The sequence below is a fragment of the Nelumbo nucifera genome, chromosome 7 (assembly GCF_055504915.1).
Source record: "Nelumbo nucifera cultivar China Antique chromosome 7, China Antique-T2T, whole genome shotgun sequence".
In the NCBI taxonomy this organism is placed as follows: Eukaryota; Viridiplantae; Streptophyta; class Magnoliopsida; order Proteales; family Nelumbonaceae; genus Nelumbo; species Nelumbo nucifera.
The window spans coordinates 29,256,999-29,277,406 of NC_142655.1; the positions used below are offsets into that span (position 1 = coordinate 29,256,999).

General features: G+C 38.7%; 1 protein-coding gene across 5 annotated transcripts in view; it reads left to right on the forward strand.

Moving 5' to 3' along the window:
- LOC104593338 (Tetratricopeptide repeat (TPR)-like superfamily protein) overlaps positions 1-20,175 on the forward strand; it is a 56,107-nt gene extending 35,932 nt beyond the window's left edge. For 3 of the 5 annotated variants that reach the window (XR_734559.3, XM_088891665.1, XM_088891664.1), the window contains 2 exons: positions 5,283-5,579; positions 6,154-6,729. The gene's annotated coding sequence lies outside the window, so the exon portion shown is untranslated. Of the gene's footprint in view, positions 1-5,282; positions 5,580-6,153; positions 6,730-19,897 lie in introns of those variants that run through there. The other 2 variants (XM_010253094.3, XM_010253095.3) reach the window with 2 other exon arrangements.
- The last annotated feature ends 233 nt before the right edge of the window (positions 20,176-20,408 follow it).

Consider the following 20,408-nt stretch of genomic DNA (forward strand, 5'->3'; position numbering starts at 1 on the left):
TAGACTCAGGAGCATCTGAGCACATGACTAATGCCCCTATCCTTTTCAGTTCCTATCAATTGTGCTCTGGTAGAGACAAAGTCTCTATAGCAGATGGTTCACATATGCCCATTGCTAGGAAGGGGACAATTAGAGTGACCGATGATATAACTCTATCTTCTGTTTTACATGTCCCTAGAATTCATACCAACCTACTATCTATTAGTTCTTTGACAAAAAAATTGAATTGTTCCGTGACCTTTCTTCCTAGTAATTGTGTTTTACAGGATCTGGAGTCAAAGAAGATGATTGGGAGTAGTCGTGAGGTGAATCTTCTAGATGAGATTCTGAGACATTAGGGCCATCATGTTAGTAGTAGCAGTAGTAGTGGGTTAGAGTTAGTGAACCAGATTATGCTTTGGCACAATCGCTTGGAACATCTTTCTTTTAGTTCTTTGAAATGCCTTTTTCCAAAGTTATTTGAGTCTGTTCAGTTATCTACTTTGGAGTGTGAAAGTTGTCAGTTAGGAAAGCATTGTAGATAGTCTTCTGCTTGTTTGTGGGGGCCATATCATATCCCTTCCATGGGAGGATTCCGTTACTTTCTCTTGTTTGTGGATGATTATACACGATATTCTTGGATATATTTGATGAGATCACGTGATGAGGTTCCTAACTTGGTACGATAGTTCCACTAGATGGTTCTCATACAATTTGTGGCAAGGAGTCTTATGGTGTGTGCTTCAGTTCCTGTGCAGTTTTAGGGAGATGCAGTTCTTACAGCCGTGCATTTGATTAACCGTGTTCCTTCACGGACTTTGGGATTTAAGGTGTCATATAGTCTTCTTTTTCCAGATGGGGAGATATTTCATATACCTCTAAGGGTTTTTGCCTGTGTTTCCTTTGTTCACATTATTGGCCCTCATAGCAAGAAATTGGATCCTAAGGCCAAGAAATGTGTTTTTCTTGGGTATGCTCAAAACCAAAAGTGGTATTGCTGTTATGACCTAGTGTCAAGGAGCAGATTTGTCACTATAGATGTTACCTTCTTTGAATCGACCTTCTTCTTGAGTGGTTCTCCTCAGGGGGAGAGTTTTGGGGAGAAGAACTCACAATCTATTCATCTTCCTGTTTCTTTGGTGCCTCCATCAGTTCAGCCAACACCTGCACCTCCAGTTTCAGTACTTGAGCCACTACGGGCAGCCTCACAGAAATATCAACGCCGGCAGATGATGGTTGACTCCACACATCCTCAACCCACACCACTCTATATCAGTCCTTCTGAAACTCCAGATTCGGCAAATACAGTTCCAGGTATTCCTCTTGAGCCTGAGCCTGTTATGTTTTCTGATGATAATGTTTCTGTCCCTAACACCATTGTTGCAGCTGATCCCACTGACCTTGATCTTCCCATTGCGTTTCGTAAGTGGAAGAGAAAGTGTACAGCCCATTGCATTTCACACCATCTTTCCTATAGTGCCTTATCACCCTCTTACCATGCTTTTCTTTCTTCCCTGGATTCTATGTCTATACCCCGGAATGTTACTAAGGCTCTCTCCAAACCTGAGTGGAAAACATCCATGCAAGATGAGATGGATGCTTTGGTCAAAAACCAAACTTGGGAAATAGATGATCTCCCCCCAGACAATGAGACAGTCGGGTGTAGATGGGTATTCACAATGAAGTATAAGGCCGATGGCAAGATAGAGAGGTACAAGGCAAGGTTGGTAGCAAAAGGGTATACTCAGACCTATGGTGTTGATTACCTAGAAACCTTTGCACCAGTAGCTAAGATGAGTTTAGTTTGTATCCTTTTATCTCTAGCAGCCACCTATTCATGGCCCTTGTTCCAGCTTGATGTCAAAAATGCCTTCCTCAATGGTGATTTACAAGAGGAGGTATATATGGACATTCCAACGGGCTTTTATGAAAATGTTGATTAAGGAAAGGTGTGCAAACTCAGAAAATCTTTGTATGGACTAAAACAGTCACTTAGGGCTTGGTTTGACAGGTTCAGAGGGGCAATCATCCGTTTTGGATACACACATACACAATCTGATCACACCCTCTTTGTGAATAGGAGAGATGCTTTGGTGTCAATTCTGATTGTGTATGTGGATAGTGGTGACAGAAAATGATCTAGAGGAGATTGGTGATCTCAAAAAATCATTACAGCAAGAATTTGAGATCAAAGATCTTGGTGAGCCCAAATACTTCTTAGGAATTGAAGGTTCAAGATCCAAGCATGGGATCTTCATTTCATAGAGAAAGTATGTACTTAACCTACTACAGGAGACTGGGAAGCTGGGGACCAAACCAGCAAACACTCCTATTGATTCAAATCACATAATTAATGGTGTGGATAGCGAGTTGGTAAAGGATGTGGGGAGATATCAAAGAATGGTGGGCCGACTACTGTATTTGTGTATGACACGACTAGGGGTGTCAACGGTATTTGAAAATCCGATGTCGAATTCGATATTCGGCATAGTCGAGTTGAATTCGGATAATTCGAATATCTAATTGGTCGAATTCGGATATCCTATTCATACCGAATAGTTAATTGGATTCGAATTCGGATATGACCTGATTCGATTCGATAAATATCCGAATTCGACCGATTATTTAATTCTTATATATAATATATAAAATATTTTATATAATTTATATATAATAATTAAGTTATATAAATAATTTATATATTGATATACTTTATATCAATAAAATATTTATGTTATATATTTATTAATTATTTAAAATAATTAATTAATTGAATTCGAATCGAATTGAATATTCGAATATTTAATCGGATTCGAATTCAAATATTAATTTTCAATATTCGTCGGATATCGAATTTTCTAATCGGATTCAAATTCGGATATTGCCTGATCCGATTCGAATTCAATCCGTTTAAACCCCTAGACACGAGCAGATATTTCTTATGCTATCAGTGTTGTGAGTCAGTACATGCATGCACCTCGGGTTCAGCACTGGGAAGCTATTGAGAGTACTTGCATATCTGAAAAAGCACCCTGGCAGAGGCATTTTTTTCTCAAATCATGAGAATCTGAAGCTAGAATCCTATACAGGTGCAGACTAGGCAGGATGCTTAGATGACAAGAGGTCTACATCAGGAGTGTGTATCTTTGTAGGTGGAAACTTGATCTCCTGGAAGAGTAAGAAGCAAGCGGTTGTGGCAAGGTCAAGTGCATAGGCTGAGTATAGATCCATGGCTCCTGGTGTCTCTGAACTTCTTTGGGTTAGATCTCTTTTGAGGGAGATTGGGGTGAAAGCAAAGGAACCTATGATGTTATACTGTGACAATTAGGCTGCAATCAATATTGCCCAGAATCCAATTCAGCATGATAGGACAAAACACATTGAAGTTGATAGATACTTTATAAGAGAAAGGGGTAACAACCGGAGAAGTTTGTTTACCTTATGTCTCTTTAGAGTTGCAGTTGGATGATGTTCTCACTAAAGGGGTGGCAAAGAACAAGCTTGGACATGATCTACGCAAGTTGGGAATGTGTGACATTTACTCCCAACTTGAGGGGGAGTGTTGAAGATTTAATCAGTTTTATGATGTTTTTCTGAGTAGATGTTTTATGTTAGTTGTTAGATAGGAGGTGGGGACCACAGTAGTTATGTGAGTCCAAATTTTATTATGTTTTTGAGTGTTATATATGTTGTTTTATGTTGTGCCGCCCTATAAGGTTATCTGATATTACTGATTTATTATGCATTTTGATGTTTTTACAAGGTTATCTGATATTTTCTTTTCTTATTTTTAATTCCGATTTATTATAAATTTTAATATATTTATTTCACACTAGTAAATAGAAATACATTTATTCTGATTTTTTAAATATTAAAGTTATAATACATTATGCTTTATTATAAATTTAATAAACTGATTCTCCTTTTTTGTAGTATTAAGATTATGATAAATTCTGATTTCTTATAAAACTTAATGAATTTATTATGATTTTTAGTACTAAATTTATAATAAATTATGATTTAGTATAAAATTTATTAAATTTATTCTGATTTTTTATATTAAATGTAGAATATGATTTATTATAAAATTTAATAAACATTTTCTGATTTTAATAAATATTTTAAAAAATACTAACTAGTTAATATTTTATTACTTGAAAAATATTTTATGCTTTATGTTATAAAGTAATTAATTTATTCTTTTGTTTTTATATTTTGTTAATTCTTTTTTATAAATATTTTGTTTGAAATGTTAAATAGAAATTATTAATGTACATTGGTCAACATCTTGTCGAAATTAGTTGACATCCTGTCGACATAATAGGAAAAACTGCATTTTTTTTGGTTATTTGGACCGATTTGGTTGACATTTCCGAAGTATAGATAATGTCGACCGAAATAATGTAATTTTTATATTACCATCCATTTTCATGTCGGTGAGCCTCGACATCAACATATGTCGGGCGACATTTGGCGACATTTGAAACCATGCTTCCTTCTCTCTTCAAGAAACTACTTTTCTTTCATATTTTTTAATTCAGCAGATTTCTACTGTTATCTAAATTAAGGTAGTTATCCTCATCTTTCTCAGAATTTAATTAAACTTAGTTTAGTCTGATAGGTTGCCCAAGTTATTTTGTCATATTCCACTCTGCATTTCTACAGACCATTTGAACAAGCAGATTAACTAACCCTCCTTTTCCTTTTATAATTTTTTAGATTTATTTTATATGCTGACTATTTTATTGATTTTATATATTACCAATTATTAAAATAAACTAATTTCCTTAACCCCCTTTTTTATTTTTATTTTGAGATTTAGCAATTGTACTTTGGCCCTGCCTTAATGATTTTGTTTTATCTAGCATTTGATCCATCATTAGTATTTCTCACCTTCCTCATTATCTATATTTTTTGCCCCTTCAAATGATCGAAGTCCCTTGAGAGATTTATCCACCCCTGCATTGACCCATCATTGGTATAAACAAGTGCACTTAATCCTCATTGTGGCTACTTTGGCTGATATGTTGTGAGATATCAATATAGAATCGATTAATCTATATCAACATTTTACTTCATATTCTCTTGTCAATATCTACTTTCATTTTTATTTTTTTTACTTTCTATTTAAGTCTCATCAAATCTCATTTACCACTATTCTTGATATGATTACATATCACTTTTTATGTGATCACAGTGCCTGTTAGTACAAGCTATTTGATTTGGGGTCCTTTTTATATTAATAATTCTCATATTGGCTCTTTAAAACAATTCCTAGAGCATCAGTACTCTTAATTTTGCAGGTTGCTAAGATGGAAAAACAACAGCTATTAGTTGTGTTTAGAATTCTTGCTTGATTTATATGGGAATGGGATGCAACATGCAAGGAATGAAAAATCTTTCCGCAAAAGCGATATGATCCAATGCCAGTGCTTGTATTCATAGTGTTGGGTCTCTTTGCTGTGGCAACTTCTGCTGAAGAGGACCCACTGTTGCTATCGGATGTTTGTGGTCGAGATATAAGTACCCTTCTTCCTCCTCCTTATAGCAATTCTTCTTGCTTTACCTGCGCATCTGTTTGGAATACTTTCATTTTGAGAGTAAGTCTTATTTTCCTTCCAATTAGTTTCCTATTGGTTTTCATGGTGCTAAGATGAAAACTTTTGAATTTCCCCAACATTTATTTTGAGAAGGAAGTCCAATCCATCACAATTTCTTGGAGATAGGACATTGAATTTATCTCTCTAGATGCATCATGGATGGTTTGATCATTAGGTTGTTTTTTTTTCAATTATTATTTTGTCAATTATCCCCATACCCGCCAGTCAATTTCTTGTTTAAGTACAGAACTGATTGTAATATTTTTCTGTTTTACATGTTACAAAAGTATTTCACCATATTTTATGCACTATGCAAAGAATCCGTGGTTAGAGATAACTTTAGGAGTTAAATGAACTGAATTTTAATCCATTCAATTTGTGCACTCAAGCACTACATAATGACTTGTAACTGCCCTAATATGTACACTACTACACTGTCAAAGTTTTAGCTAATAATACAAAAATTCTCGTCTATCCAGTTGAATGGTTCGTAGCAAGGAAGCAAAGCATTTTTTGCTCTTGTCAATAAAAAAGTTATATTTCTGATATATTTATTTTGTCTGTTCTGTTGCAGCATTCTCAGAGCGATAACGTCCTGACTGTTATAGTATCTGCTGTATACACTAGTGGGTGGATTTGATTGGAATTTTCTAAGGATGGAATGATGGTTCAAGTGCAATGGTGGGTTGGATTGATGAATTTGGTTGAGCAATATGCAAACAGTACTACCTGCGGGGCTTAACCCAATCTGAAGTCATACCAGACAAGGGAGAGTTGCATCTTACTGATGTTCCAACTGTTGCCATTCTTCACGGAGCCACCATTTACATGGCGTTTGAACTGAAGCTTGTAGGTCATCTTTCTTGTCAACAAATACTACTAGCTTTTGGTAGTGAATATCCAGTCCAGAACCAGCTGTCATCATGATGATAAAACAACCATTGTATTTGACTTCTCTGCAGGTTTTTTTCTTGTTCTTTCTCAAGAAAAAGCCCTATTTATTATATGTTTTTGGTATCATGTGATATTTTTATATGTGGTATGCTGATCAATATAGTTAGGATATAAGGGAACAGTTCAGTTATCATGCTTTCAATGTGGCACTATGATATACAAATGCATTGGGCCCAAGAACAAAACGTTCATCATCCTTTTGATTTGAAACTTTCTATGTGTTTTAGCTGATCAACATAGTTAGGATATAAAGGAATGCTTCAGTTAATATACTTTCTGTAGAGTTAGTTAGCATGTTATTTATGTTGCTGTTAGCATGTTAGTAGTGTTAGAAAGTTGGTTATTTCAGTTATGTCAGCTGCTGTTTATTTGTGCTAACAGTAGGGGCAATATTGTAAGTCCACTATGTTTTAAGTATTGATATAAATAGCAACTGAGTTAGGTGGCAATCATCAACTGACCCACACTCTTTTTATGAAATCTCCTCTCTCTCTCTCTCTCTCTCTCTCTCTCTCTTCTATTTTCTGAACTTTCTCTTGTTGAATTCTCATCTACAGTAGGACTGAATACAGTCTCTACAACACAAGTTGGTATCAGAGCCAACCTAGGGTTTCTCATGTGAGTCTAATCAGGTCGACTGCATGAGAACTTCCTAGGGTTGGAAGTTTGAGCAAGAGTAGTCCATCGGCTGGTTCTTGGAGATCACTGATTGAGTTCAGAAGCTTTTCAAGAGGTTGAAGAGCCTTGGAAAGTTTTTGGTGATCCGGAAGAATCAGAGGGAAGGAAAGATTTTCAAGATTAGGTTTCAAACAAGGATTGGAAGTGGCAGTCAGGCTTTTCTGGGTAAGCCTCAGTTTCTTTTTGAAATCAACAGCCACCAGAAGTTGGTTAGAGTGATCTGGAAGGAGCAGCTGGTTTTCCCTTAATTTTTCTGGACTTTCTTTAGGGTTTTTTTCAAACCTATGACCAGTTCTAGTTGGTTAAACCCTAACATCCTGACTGTTATCGATTTCTGGGTAACAGTTAGTTCTGTTTTAGTATTCAGATTGACTGATAATTACTTTGGAGAACTTGTTAGAACTGTTTCAACATTTCTGGGTGTTTTCTATACTTTTTTCAGCAGTCTAAATGGGCTATTAGAAATTTCTGGGTGATAATTACCTCTATTTCAGCATAAAAGGGAGTTCTTTTGATAAATTCCTTGATAGAGATGACAGAAACTGAGTTAAAGACCCAAGGGGAAGGTGTGTTGGGGGCTGGAAACATGACTGAAAATAATTTTCAGATTATCAATGTCAAATTTGATGGATCAAATTACTTGGAATGGGCTCAATCAGCTATGGTGGCTATTGGCGGAAGAGGAAAATTAGGCTATATGAGGGGGATGTAAAGAAACCAGCCAAGGAAGACCCATTATTTGCCAAATGAGTTCAGGAGAACTATTTAGTCATGACTTGGTTGTGCAATTCCATGCAGCCTCATATCAGCCGAAATTACTTGTGGGCCAAAACTGCTAAGGAAATTTGGGACATCTTGAGAGAAACCTATTCGTAGCCACTTAATGTTGCTAGGGCTTATGAGCTGAAGTGTGAAGTCAATAATCTTAAGCAGGGAGAGAAATTGGTCTCAGTTTACTTCTCTACTTTGAAGTCTTAGTGGCATGAAATTGATCACCTAGAGACAATTGAGTGGAAAAGTCTAAAGGATGCACAAACATACAGAAAACAAATTGAAACCAATAGAGTTTTTGAATTTCTAGTTGGCCTGAATCCAGAATATGATATTATGAGGCAACAGCTTTTCACCAGGGAGAGTGTGACCTTGTCTCAGTCCTATTCTTTAGTGCACAGTGAAGAAAGTAGGAGAAAGGTTATGCTACAATATCAGCCTATGGAATCAATCCTAGCAACTGTGAAACCAAAGTTTGAGGGTGACAAGGAAAGGAACATGAAAAAAGAAGAAAAGAGGGAAATAATTTGTGATCATTGCAAGAAACCAAAGCTCACAAGGGGTACTTGTTGAAAGTTGTATCCACATCTAATTCCAACAAAGCTCTGAAACAAAAAGGGGAATGCTAATGTGGCAATTACTACTGATGGTGTATCATCCTCAAGCACAAAAGCCATATCTCTAAACACTTTAGTTGTTGTCTGAGCTGCTCTGACTCAATTGGAAAGTGAAGTTGGCACTTTAGCCCCCTTATCTCAATTACCTACTACAACATCAGCTACTCCTACTTCAGCATTCACTCATTCGGGTATAAGAGCTTCAACATATCATGCTTTAGCCCCAGGTAACAATGAACCTTGTTGGCTTATAGATTCAGGTGCATCTGATCATATGACTGGCTTATCCTCATTGTTTACTACTTATTGCTTATCCTCTAGTAGAGACAAAGTATCTATTGCTAATGACTCCCTTGTTCCCTTCTTTGGCAAGGGAGACATTAGACTATCTAATGCCATCTCCTTGTCCTCAATTTTGCATGTTCTTAAACTTAGTACTAACATGCTTTCAGTTAGTAACATTACTAAAAACCAAAACTATTCAGTGACTTTCTTTCCTAATTGGTGTGTTTTTCAAGATCTGGAGACACGGAAGGTGATTGGGATTGGCCGTGAGACGAATGGAATCTATTTGCTTGGAGGGCATTCACAAGGGGAAGATAAAGAAGTGAGGAGGTCATTAGTTTTTCAGTATGTGAGTCAGGTTATGCTTTGGCATAATCGGTTAGGTCATTTGTCATTTAGGTCGTTGAAGAGTTTATTTCCCAATTTGTTTGAGTCAGTCCAAATGTCTAATTTAAAATGTTAAAGTTGTGAACTTGCAAAGCATTGTAGAACAACCTATTCTTTAAGCAATAAAAGTAGTATTCTCTTTGAAATTGTGCATACTGATGTTTGGGGACCATATCACATCACTACCATGGGGGGATACAAATATTTTCTGCTATTTGTTGATGCCTTACACTCGTTTCTCATGGGTTTATCTTAAGCGCACTCGAGATGAGGTCCCTAACCTAACTCGGATTTTCCTTCAGATGGTTTTGACTGGATTTGGGGTCAAAATCAAAGTTTTCAGATCCGGTAATGCCAAATAATACTTTGCAAAACCATTAGCTTCATACTTCCTTGACCATGGGGTTATCCATCAGAGCACTTGTCCTTGTACACCTCAACAAAATGGGGTTGTTGAGAGGAAAAATAGGCATATATTGGAGGTGGCAAGAAGCATTATGCTAAACTCCAATGTTTCCACATGTTTCTGGGGGGATGCTATCCACATTGTTGTGTACCTCATCAACCAAGTTCTTTCATGGGTCCTAGACATGAAAATTCCATTTAACCTATTATATCCCGATAAGGACTTGTTTACTATTCCCCTTAAGACTTTTGGATGTACTTGCTTTGTTCAAATTCTTGGGCCTCATTACTCTAAATTTGATCCTAAATCCTCAAAATGTATTTTTCTTGGTTATGCACAAAATCAAAAAGGATATTGCTGCTATGAACCTATTTCTAGGAAACAGTTTGTGTTTATGGATGTCACGTTCTTCAAGGATGTACCCTATTATACCTCCCATTGTTGAAACTTCTACTCTTCCTTTGGATGATCTTGATCTTCTAATTGCAATTTGTAAAGGGAAGCATCATTGTACCTCATCTACAGTCCATTGTATTTCTCAGTTTCTGTCTTATGATCATGTATCCCCATCCTATAAGTCCTTTTTGGCTTCTATTACTGCTATTCTCATTCCCAAAACAGTGCAAGAAGCTTTGTCAGTACCTAAGTGGAAGGATGCAATGTAGGTAGAGATGAATGCTCTTCTAAAGAACAATACATGGAATTTAGTTGAGCAACCTAAAGGAAAGAAACCCAGTTGGGTGCAAATGGGTGTTTACAGTGAAACATAATGCTTATGGCATAGACTATTTGGAAACTTTTGTACCAATGGCGAAGATGAATACCATCAGAGTTTTACTATCCCTTACAACAAATTTCTCATGGACATTGTTTCAGATGGATGTCAAAAATGCCTTCCTCAATGGTGATTTGCAAGAGGTGTATATGGAGTTACCTCCTGGATTCTACAATACAAAGGCAGGGAAGGTCTGCCAGCTGAATAAAGCCTTATATGGACTGAAACAGTCTCCAAGAGCATGGTTTGACAGAATTAGACACGCGCTTGAAAATTTTGGCTATGTTCAAGCTCAATTAGATCACACCCTTTCATTAAGAGAAATGATTCCTCCTCAATGGTGATTTGCAAGAGGTGTATATGGAGTTACCTCCTGGATTCTACATGTTGGACAGTTTTTGTATGCCCTTAGCTTCAATCAGTTTTGATGTACTTTTGATATTTAGTGTAAATAAATGAAGTACATGTTTGATTCATGTTGTGTGGTATACTTCTGTGTAAGACCCTAAAACTAGACACGTAATGAGACTTGTGTTGGTTTTAAATGTTCACAGTCGTTGGATAAGTCTAGGGAGATTTATCCTACCAACGCTGACACTGGTGTGCTGTCAACTGTTGAGGTGGCTTGTCTCAGCCGCTAGGGTGAGACCCGAGGCACATGCAGTGTAGGATTAATTGAACCCTTGAACCGGACCAGATTTCCAGTATTGCCCTGGACCTTGGAGATTGATGGGCAAAACTGGAAAGTTACACCTGACCCCTAGACCCGATTATGGTACTGCACTAGGTGTCGGATTGGGCTGTCTTTGATATGCCAATCAATGAGATCCTTAGCGGGGGTCAAAACCTGGGTATATTGGGACAGTCAGAGAATTCATCTGAGTAGGTGATCATAGTGACGGGATCAGCCCCTTTGTCGGACAAAGATAATGATCGGGGATGCACTCTCTTTGATGGAAACCAAACTGCTGGTAGTTGATTTCAATCGTTGGAATTTTGTTTTGCAAAATTTATATATATGATATATATTTAAGTATGGTTCAAAATGTTTGCAAATGTTTTTAATTCCCGGGATCCATGTAAGTAGAGAGTGCGGTACTGTTCCTTGCAGTCGAGGGAGAGGTCCTCTCTTGTCGGGCAGTGCTTAATCATTATGGGCTGAGAGGTTAAGTGTAAGGCCATTTGGGATAACACCTGATGGGTTAATCTTGCACCTACCCACAGTCCTTGGGTTTTTATAAGATGGCTTGGCCCAGGGACCACTTAGTGTAAGTGTTGGGCCCATAGGGTCCATATGATGGGCTCAAGGGGTTTACTAGGCTCTCCAGTGAATTCGGCCAGGCCTTGTAACAGAGGCTGGGCCGAACCCATGTGGTTGGTGTGTAGATCCAATGCTTGGGTCCCACGCCATACAAAGAAGCCCAACTAGGCAGCAGTTTGGAAGACTTTTGAGCACATAACCTTATTGGGCCTAAAGCCCATTTCGAATTGGGCTGATTTGATCAGTCATTATTAAGGGGCGGATCTGAGATTAGGATGAGCCCAAAAGCTTATCTAATCTGCAGATAGGATTAAGAAGAGTCCTAATCCAAATACAGATTTGGATAAGGGGTAACTCCTGATATGATCAGGAAATTCTTTCTTAATCATTAAGCAACTGGAAGAAACCCTAATTGAATTACATGAATTCGAACCCTAGGGAGACAGAACACACACTCTGCAGTTTTGTGAGATTGGATCTCAGAAACCCTAGAGAAAAGAAAAGCAGTTTACCATATATTTCTCTAGTTTCCTCCAGTTGCAGTCGCCACCATCTGTCATAGTTCGTATCTCTTTGTCAGAGAAAGATCAAGAAAGGTTCTTGATATCAGTCTTTGTTGAAAGGTTGATTCAGTTTAGTGCTCATTGTCATCCAAAGGATTCTTGTGAAGGATTCAGTGTGTAGGACGCACCCTGCTGGTTCTGTTCCACAGTTGTTGTGTCATCTTCAGCAGGAGCAGATCTTGGTTCCTTCTTTGGGCGTGAACACCAACTTAGGGAGAATTTTTTTCTCTAGATTAGGTATAATTAGTCCCTTCACTTTTGGTTCAGATCTGGTTCGGTTCTGGTTCAAGTAGGATCCTTGAATCTTGATTCTAAAATTAGGGAATGCGATTCTCAGTTGAAAGGCAGGTAGAAAATTTTTGAAATTCGCCCACCTATTCCGCAATTCTTTGGCGTCCATACGATGGATTCTACCATCCCTTTCACTACAATACAAAAGCAGGGAAGGTCTGCTAGCTAAATAAAGCCTTATATGGACTGAAACAGTCTCCAAGAGCATGGTTTGACAGATTTAGACAGGCGCTTGAAAATTTTGGCTATGTTCAAGCTCAAATAGATCACACCCTTTTCATTAAGAGAAATGATTTCTCCTTAACCCTACTTGCTGCATATGTGGATGATATTGTGGTGATATGGAGTGATACCTGTAAGATTGACTCTCTGAAGTAGTTGCTTCACCAAGAATTTGAGATCAAAGATTTGGAGGAACTATGGTATTTCTTGGGCATTGAGGTAGCACGGTCTAAACATGGGATTTTTGTTTCCCAAAGAAAGTATATTCTCGGCCTTTTGCAAGAAGCTGGAAAACTAGGTGTTAAACCTGTTGACACACCTATTGAACAAAATCATAAGATAATGGGGGAGAGCCCTTTGAAGACAAGGTTATGTTTCAATGATTGGTTGGGAAATTCCTTTATCTTTGCCTCACACGATCGGACATTTCTTATGCAGTTAGTGTTGTTAACCAATATATGCATTCCCCCAAAACCACTTATCTTCTTGTATTTGAGAAGATCCTTGCTTATCTGAAGAGATGTCTAGGCAGAGGCATACTCTTCAAATATAATGGTCACATGAAAATAGAAGTCTATATAGATGCTAATTGGGCTAGGTGTGTTGATGATAGGAGATCCACCTCTGGGTATTGTGCTTTTGTAGGAGAAAATCTTGTCTCTCGGAGAAGCAAGAAGAAAAATGTTGTTGCTTGTTCTAGTGCTGAAGCTGAATATAGGGTTATGGCGAATGGTGTGGCTGAAGTATTATGATTGAGATCTCTTTTTGAGGAATTGGGCATTACTTATGAGAGGCCCCCGATGCTATACTGTGATAATCAGGCCGCTATTAACATTGCCCATAATCCAGTTCAACATGACATAACTAAGCATATTGAAGTGGATTGACACTTTATTAGAAAGAGTTGCCTCTCAAGAAGTGTGTCTTCCATATATTGCCTCTGACATGCACCTTGCTGATCTCTTCACTAAGGTGGTGCCAAAGACCAAGTTGGAGATAGATGTACGCAAGTTGGGAATGATTAATATCTACTCCCAACTTGAGGGGGAGTGTAGAGTTAGTTAGCATGTTATTTATGTTGCTGTTAGCATGTTAGTAGTGTTACAAAATTAGTTATTTCAATTATGTTAGCTGTTGTTTATTTGTGTTAACAGTAGCAATTATCGTAAGTTTACTATGTTTTAAGTATTAATATAAATAGCAACTGAGTGGGGCAGCAATCATCAACTGACCCACACTCTTTTTTTGAAATCTCCTCTATGATTTCTCTCTTCTTCTTCTTCTTCTTCTTCTTCTTGAATTCTCATCTACAGTAGGACTGATTACAATCTCTACAACACAAGTCTGTGGCACTATGGTAGAAAGATTTATTGGGCCCAAGAACCACATGCAAAAGATGGAATTGCTTTAGTGGGCACCATCCTTTTGATTAGGAACTTTCTGTGTTTTAGCGGTATGTAGGGTGGATGAAGTTGGAGTGTATGGAAACTCTCCATTTTTTTATAAGTAAAAGATTCTTTAAATTTCATTAAAACAGTAAAGATAAGCAACTATTACAAGCTCCCCCAATAGAGGCATGAGATGCAGCCTCATTGATAAAGAAAAGACAGCACAAAAATTACAGTTGAGCCCAAAACAAATGATCCTTAGTTACCCCTTGCTTAGCTAAAGAATCAGCCATAGTATTCGCATCCCTCCTCAACCATTGTATAATCAAGCTCATCTGTTGTGTTAACCATCTGAGTTTCTTCATTTTGTCTTGATAACACCATACCACTGCAAACAGTTCAGCCCTTATGGAGTCTCCATTCCCCACTGGTCCTGAAAACAACACTACCAGATTCCCTTCCCTAATCCCATATCAACCTTGTTTTAGTCTCCTGTACTGAACTAGAAGCCACTAATAACCAGTTCCTCCAAATATCATCAAAGGAGAACTGTCTAAGCAGGTCCAAAGTTAGTAGCCAATGTATAATTCTGGTCAATATACAATCCATAATTTCTTGTTTGCTTCTTTGCTTCCCTTGGAAAATCCTAGCATTTCTTTCCTCCCATAAGGTCCAAATCACTGCTGCTCTTGTGCATCTCCTCATTATTCTTCCCCTTCTCTTTGGCCACACAAAGGTAGCCAAATCAAACATCTTAATCTCCCTTGGCATGTTCCACCTGCACCCATACAAGAGAAAAACCACTCCCAAATATTTGCAGCAAAGGAGCAATTGATTAGTAAATGGTAACAAGATTCACCATCCGATTTACATAGAGTGCACTAATTTGGGGAAATACACAGAAAATGCCTCTTCTTTTGTAGGTAATCCAGAGTGTTAACTTTCCCATAAGCCACTTCCCAACAAAAAGCCTTAATTTTTGGAGGAATCGATTGGCACCAAACTTCCTTTAGTAGGAAAGAAAAGAGGGAAAGGGGACTAGCAAAGAGTATTAAAAAAAGAGGCACAGGAAAAAAGACCTTTAGAACTTGGACATCAAACCCTTCTATCTGGTTTAGGAGGCTCTAACCAAAATCTTTTAAGAAGCAACAACAACTCTGACAAACAGGTGATTTCTTCATCCCTCAATCCCCTTCGAAACCCAAAATTCTAATTATGACCTAGAGGCAAAATAGGAGGTACTAAAAAGACTGAGATGCTCTCATTTTTATACAGGGAGATGGAATACAAAGAAAGAAACGAAACCTTTAGAGATTGATCCTCCAATCTTCTATGAATATTGCCCACCACCTCATGGCACAAGCTATCCCACTCTAAAGGCCATCTCCATGACCACTTCCCTAATAGAACCATATTCTTCTTTCACACACTCCCAATTCTTAAGCCACCCTCTTTCTTGTTTTTACACACAATCTCCCAATTAACTAGGTGGTCTTTTTTAAACTCTCCCGACTCCCAAAGAAAATCCCTCATGATTTTTTCTAATTTTTTTTTTGCTTCCCTTGGTGGAATCCTAAACACGGAGAGAAAGTAGATTGGTAGGTTAGCTAAAGTTGATCTTATTAGAGTGATCCTACCTCCTAGTAAAATATTGCTCATCTTCCAAGCTGCCAATCTCTTCCCACATCTTTATACAATTGGGTTCCATAATCTACTTTCCTTAGGGTTGGCGCCTAAAGGAAGACCTAAATATGTCAACGGCCAAGGGGTGATAGGACACTCTAAGCAACCCGCCACCAAGTTTAAGTCATCATCCTCCATGTTAACCCTTGCTACGCAACTCTTACCTAAGTGATTTTCAGATTTGGGATCCCTTCAAACTTCTTGATCAAATATTTTAATCTCCTCACCCTCCTAATATCACCCCCTTCACAAAAAATTATGATGTCGTTTGCAAATTGGAGGTGAGTAATTGGAACACTGTTTTTGCCCACTCTCCAATCCCTAATCTCATCTTCCTTATCAGCTTTAGACAGGAGTCTATTGAACACATTAGCCACTAAGTAAAGAGGAAGGGTGAGAGAGGGTCCCCTTGCCTTAGGCCTCTACAAGCTGGGAAGAAGTCTTTCATCACTCCATTAACAAGACTGAATACAACCAAACACCCAATGACACCATTTCTCTCCAGAACCACGTTGATGCATCACCTCTAATAGGAATTCCCAGTCCACCAAATCATATGTTTTTTTTAGGTCCAATTTCTTCATTTCCTCTACACATTCATTGGCTATTAGGATTTGGTCGATTATTTGTCTCCCTTGAACAAAAGCTCCTTGAGATTGACTTATGAGAGAGGGCAATACCACTTTAATCCTCAAAGACAAGACCTTAGCAATTATTTTGTAGACAAGACCTAACCAATATTACCTCAATGTTACCTTATTTGTTCCTTTCCTTATCAGAAAAGGTCCTAGAGCCTCTCTTCCCATATAGTCCAGCAAATAGCAGCCCCCACACCTCTACATAACCCTACCCTTTCTTAGGCCAACTAAGGAAAGAGGTGGCAAACAAGCTTCGCATATTTAGTGGAGGGGTCCACTTGCAACCAAAAAAAGAAATAAACCATTCCCATATATTAGAAACAAAAGGACAGGAAATTGGTAAGTGATAGGAGCTTTCACCATTAGCCTTGCAGAGGGTGCACTGGTTTGGGGACAAGCACCAATTTGGCCTTTTTTTTTCTGGAGTAAATCACATGTGTTACATCTTTCTAGGAATGCCTCCCAACAAAAAGCTCCAATCCTTGGAGGGATCGGCTTACGCATATTTCCTTAACTGGGAAAGACTAGATAGAATTGTTGGTCTGTTGTGCCAAGGACTTAAAGAAAGAAGCACAAGAAAAGGCCCCAGAGGGGGACAAAGTCCAAATTTATCTACTTCTTGATTATTCTCCTCAGCTATTTCTTTCATTCTTTTGAGGTCCTTTCCTGCTTCTCCCTTCCCTATTCTTGCTCCCAACACTCCCCCTTCTTCTACTACCCTTTCAGATTGGCTTGCTGTTACAACCTCTTCCTTTCTCCTCAACTCTTCAAGCTGGGAATCTGGTGTATCTGTTTCAGGCAGAGCACACACATTAGTAAGCATAACTGAATTGACGTACATACCTGGGCCCAAAGCAGGTGTAGCAAGATTCGAGAAATCAGAGAAGGGGGAAACACCCTGGTTGGGGGTCAAGGCATCTGACCTACCCCTTAAAAAAGGTTGTTGTAAAGTGGGAATGAGATCGGTTTCAACTCTGTCTGCAGCAGAAGCCTTTCCAGTACACCCTTCTCTGTTCCCTCGATGCAAACCTTCCTAATATCCTCTTGTCTCACTTCCTGTGATCCTTGTCCTTGCTGAGAGCTTGGGGGTAAGTTCCTTGTAATAGGAGCAGAAGTAGCCTGTTCAACTTCGACTAAGCACACCACCGGCCTGACTAACTTTGTTAACTTCTCGGGAGCCTGATTGTCTTCTCTTTCTTCCGGGAACAACTCTTCTGTGTCGAAGCTCTCTGCCTCATATAAGTCGATCCTCACAGTTTGAACAATGCTACCTAAGCTCGAGTATTCCGAGGACTCTAAGTCACAGTCTGAATCGTGATCGCTGCTTCTGTCGTCAAAATCTGAGTCTTCATCTTGACATCGCTCCTTTCCTTTGCTACTGCATCTGTTAAATCTAGGGTTATGCTTTTCAGGAGATTCAACCCTCTTACCTTTGCTAGATACCCATTGCATCGATCTTTGTTGCCCCATTGTCACACAACGGCTTTCTTTGCATTCCTAACTTGATCGAGGAAGATGATGATAGACATATTTTATTGTCTATCGTTGGGCCTCCTTTTGATATCATGTGCCCTTTTAAATGCTCAAGTGAAGTATTTTTTTGAAGCCCATGAGTTGGGCCCAGATTCAGATCCGAAAGTAATTCATTTGTGGGCCTCAAAGGGACAAGGCCAGGCCCAGTTTTAATCATCCCATGGTCACTCAAGGTGACACATGCCAAGTTTGACGCAGTAAGACCAGCCCGGTTCAAGGTTGAACCGCCTAAAGGCTGACCCAAAGTCTTACTCAAAATTTGAAAATGGGCCTGCTTCCCATGCCGACGAGCTCCACCACCACCAGTCAGTGCCTCAGCATAAGATCCGCCACGCGTCAAAACTCCTCCGGTCCCTGGACTTTCATTTCCTCTCCTGCGCCCTTGCCTTTTCCACTACCCAGGACTTGTTTTGCCATTTCAGAGTATTTTCCAATCGCAGTACTTTCGACCACTTGGCTTTTGTCACGTAGGAACTCTTCTTCAAACCTTTCGTCTTCCTCCCTTCTAGCAGCTCTCCACAACGCAGCTTCAATGGCAGTTGTCAACCAAACTGAGTACACCAGTTGATCATCTGCAACTAAAATTTTCCTTGGGATTTCCTCAGGTCTGACCCCGCTCAAGCAAATAGCTGCCGAGTGAAGGTCTATTGCAAAGATGTTATCCAGCTTTGCACTGCACAATAAAGCAAATGATCTGAAGGTTTCTTCCTTCCACGGGTGGAATGGGAGACCAAGAACACGAACAATTACCCCATCTTCCATCGTAAAACTTCTTTCATTAGACAATGGGCTCCATTTTGCCACTGTGAAGCTGCCAGAACTTCCCGCAATACTCAAGGTAGTTACATCTACCACATCTTCTGTTAATTCTAGCAAAGCCTTCTTCTTTTCAAAGGGAGTTATTACTACCGCCCCCTTCAGTTGTAAGTCCTTGATTATTTTTTCTGCTATTTTCTTCCAATCTAATGGTTGTTTCATTGTCTGAACCACTAGCTTCTTTTTCCAGTCGCCTCACTCCCAATTTGCTATGATTCTGAATAAACCTCCTTTGCCTGTCATAACCCATATTCTATCATCAGTTTCCTCTTCCTTCGTTTATTAGTTTTCATGTTTTCTGCTTTTTTGTCTTTCATTGCCTTCTTCTCCTGCCTCAAAACCTCCCTCAAAGTATATGTGATTTCCTTCCAACCTTCCCCTCTTTTTCCTTCTGGGAAACAAACCACTTTTGCTTCTTCCCTCGACCAAAGAGTCCATAAAGAGTGATATACCTGTCTTTAGATTTTAAGTTCTTTCTTCCCCTACCCTTGGATCTTTGAACACAGAGTTTCTGCCAGTCTGTAAAAGCTCCTTCCAAAAACACCATAAACCATTCAATCACCTCCTTGCCTACTAGTAGAACCATCGCCATATTGGTTTCCCTAATCTTCAATGCTAAGTTCCCTCTTGATTTGTAACTCTCGAACACAGAGTTTCTGCCAGTCTGTAAAAGCTCCTTCCAAAAACACCATAAACCATTCAATCACCTCCTTGCCTACTAGTAGAACCATCGCCATATTGGTTTCCCTAATCTTCAATGCTAAGTTCCCTCTTGATTTGTAACTCTCGAACACAAAAGTTTTTGCTCCTACCTTTAGCATTCTTCTCCATCGCCCAGCAGGAACAAATTTCTCCTCCATCACCCCTATTCGGTTGGACTGTTGTATGGAAACTCTCCATCCTCCATTAAGTTTCTGATGGGTTTGCAATTTTTTTCCAAGTGAACTATTTCTCATTTAGACATGGCTACCCTTTCATATCATCATAAACACCACTTGTATATGATGGATCTCTCTTCATTCTTCATTTGTCTTTTCTTCTATTTTGAAGGGGCCTGATAAGTGAATACATCTTTGGCTTTTGAGGAAATTGCTGAATTGCTAGAATTATTGGTGCAGAAATTTATTGTTGCAGAATGGCAAAGACCCTTCTCTTTCGGTATTTTTTTATATTCCCTTTCATTTTCTAATTTATATAAATAATCAATATCCTCAGTTATTATAATCAAGGTTCTAAATATTGATAGAGGCCGATACGTCAGATGGGGTGTATTGATCTGTATTGATAGGTGCTTTATATATATATACCTGCGACATCATTAAATTGTAGATGAGACACTACCAGTTCCCCTGAACTTGTCCTTTGACTGGAATGTTCAAACGTTGACAATAAATCATGTATTTATCTCTAAAATACCTAGAACCCCCATGTTTATCATATAGAGGACCAGTAAAATTTGTTGCAGGGTGGTACAAACCATAATTAAATACTAAAAGATGCTCTGAGGCCATGGCAAGACACAAGTCACACAACAACAATATCTGTGGCAGCAATTGGATAT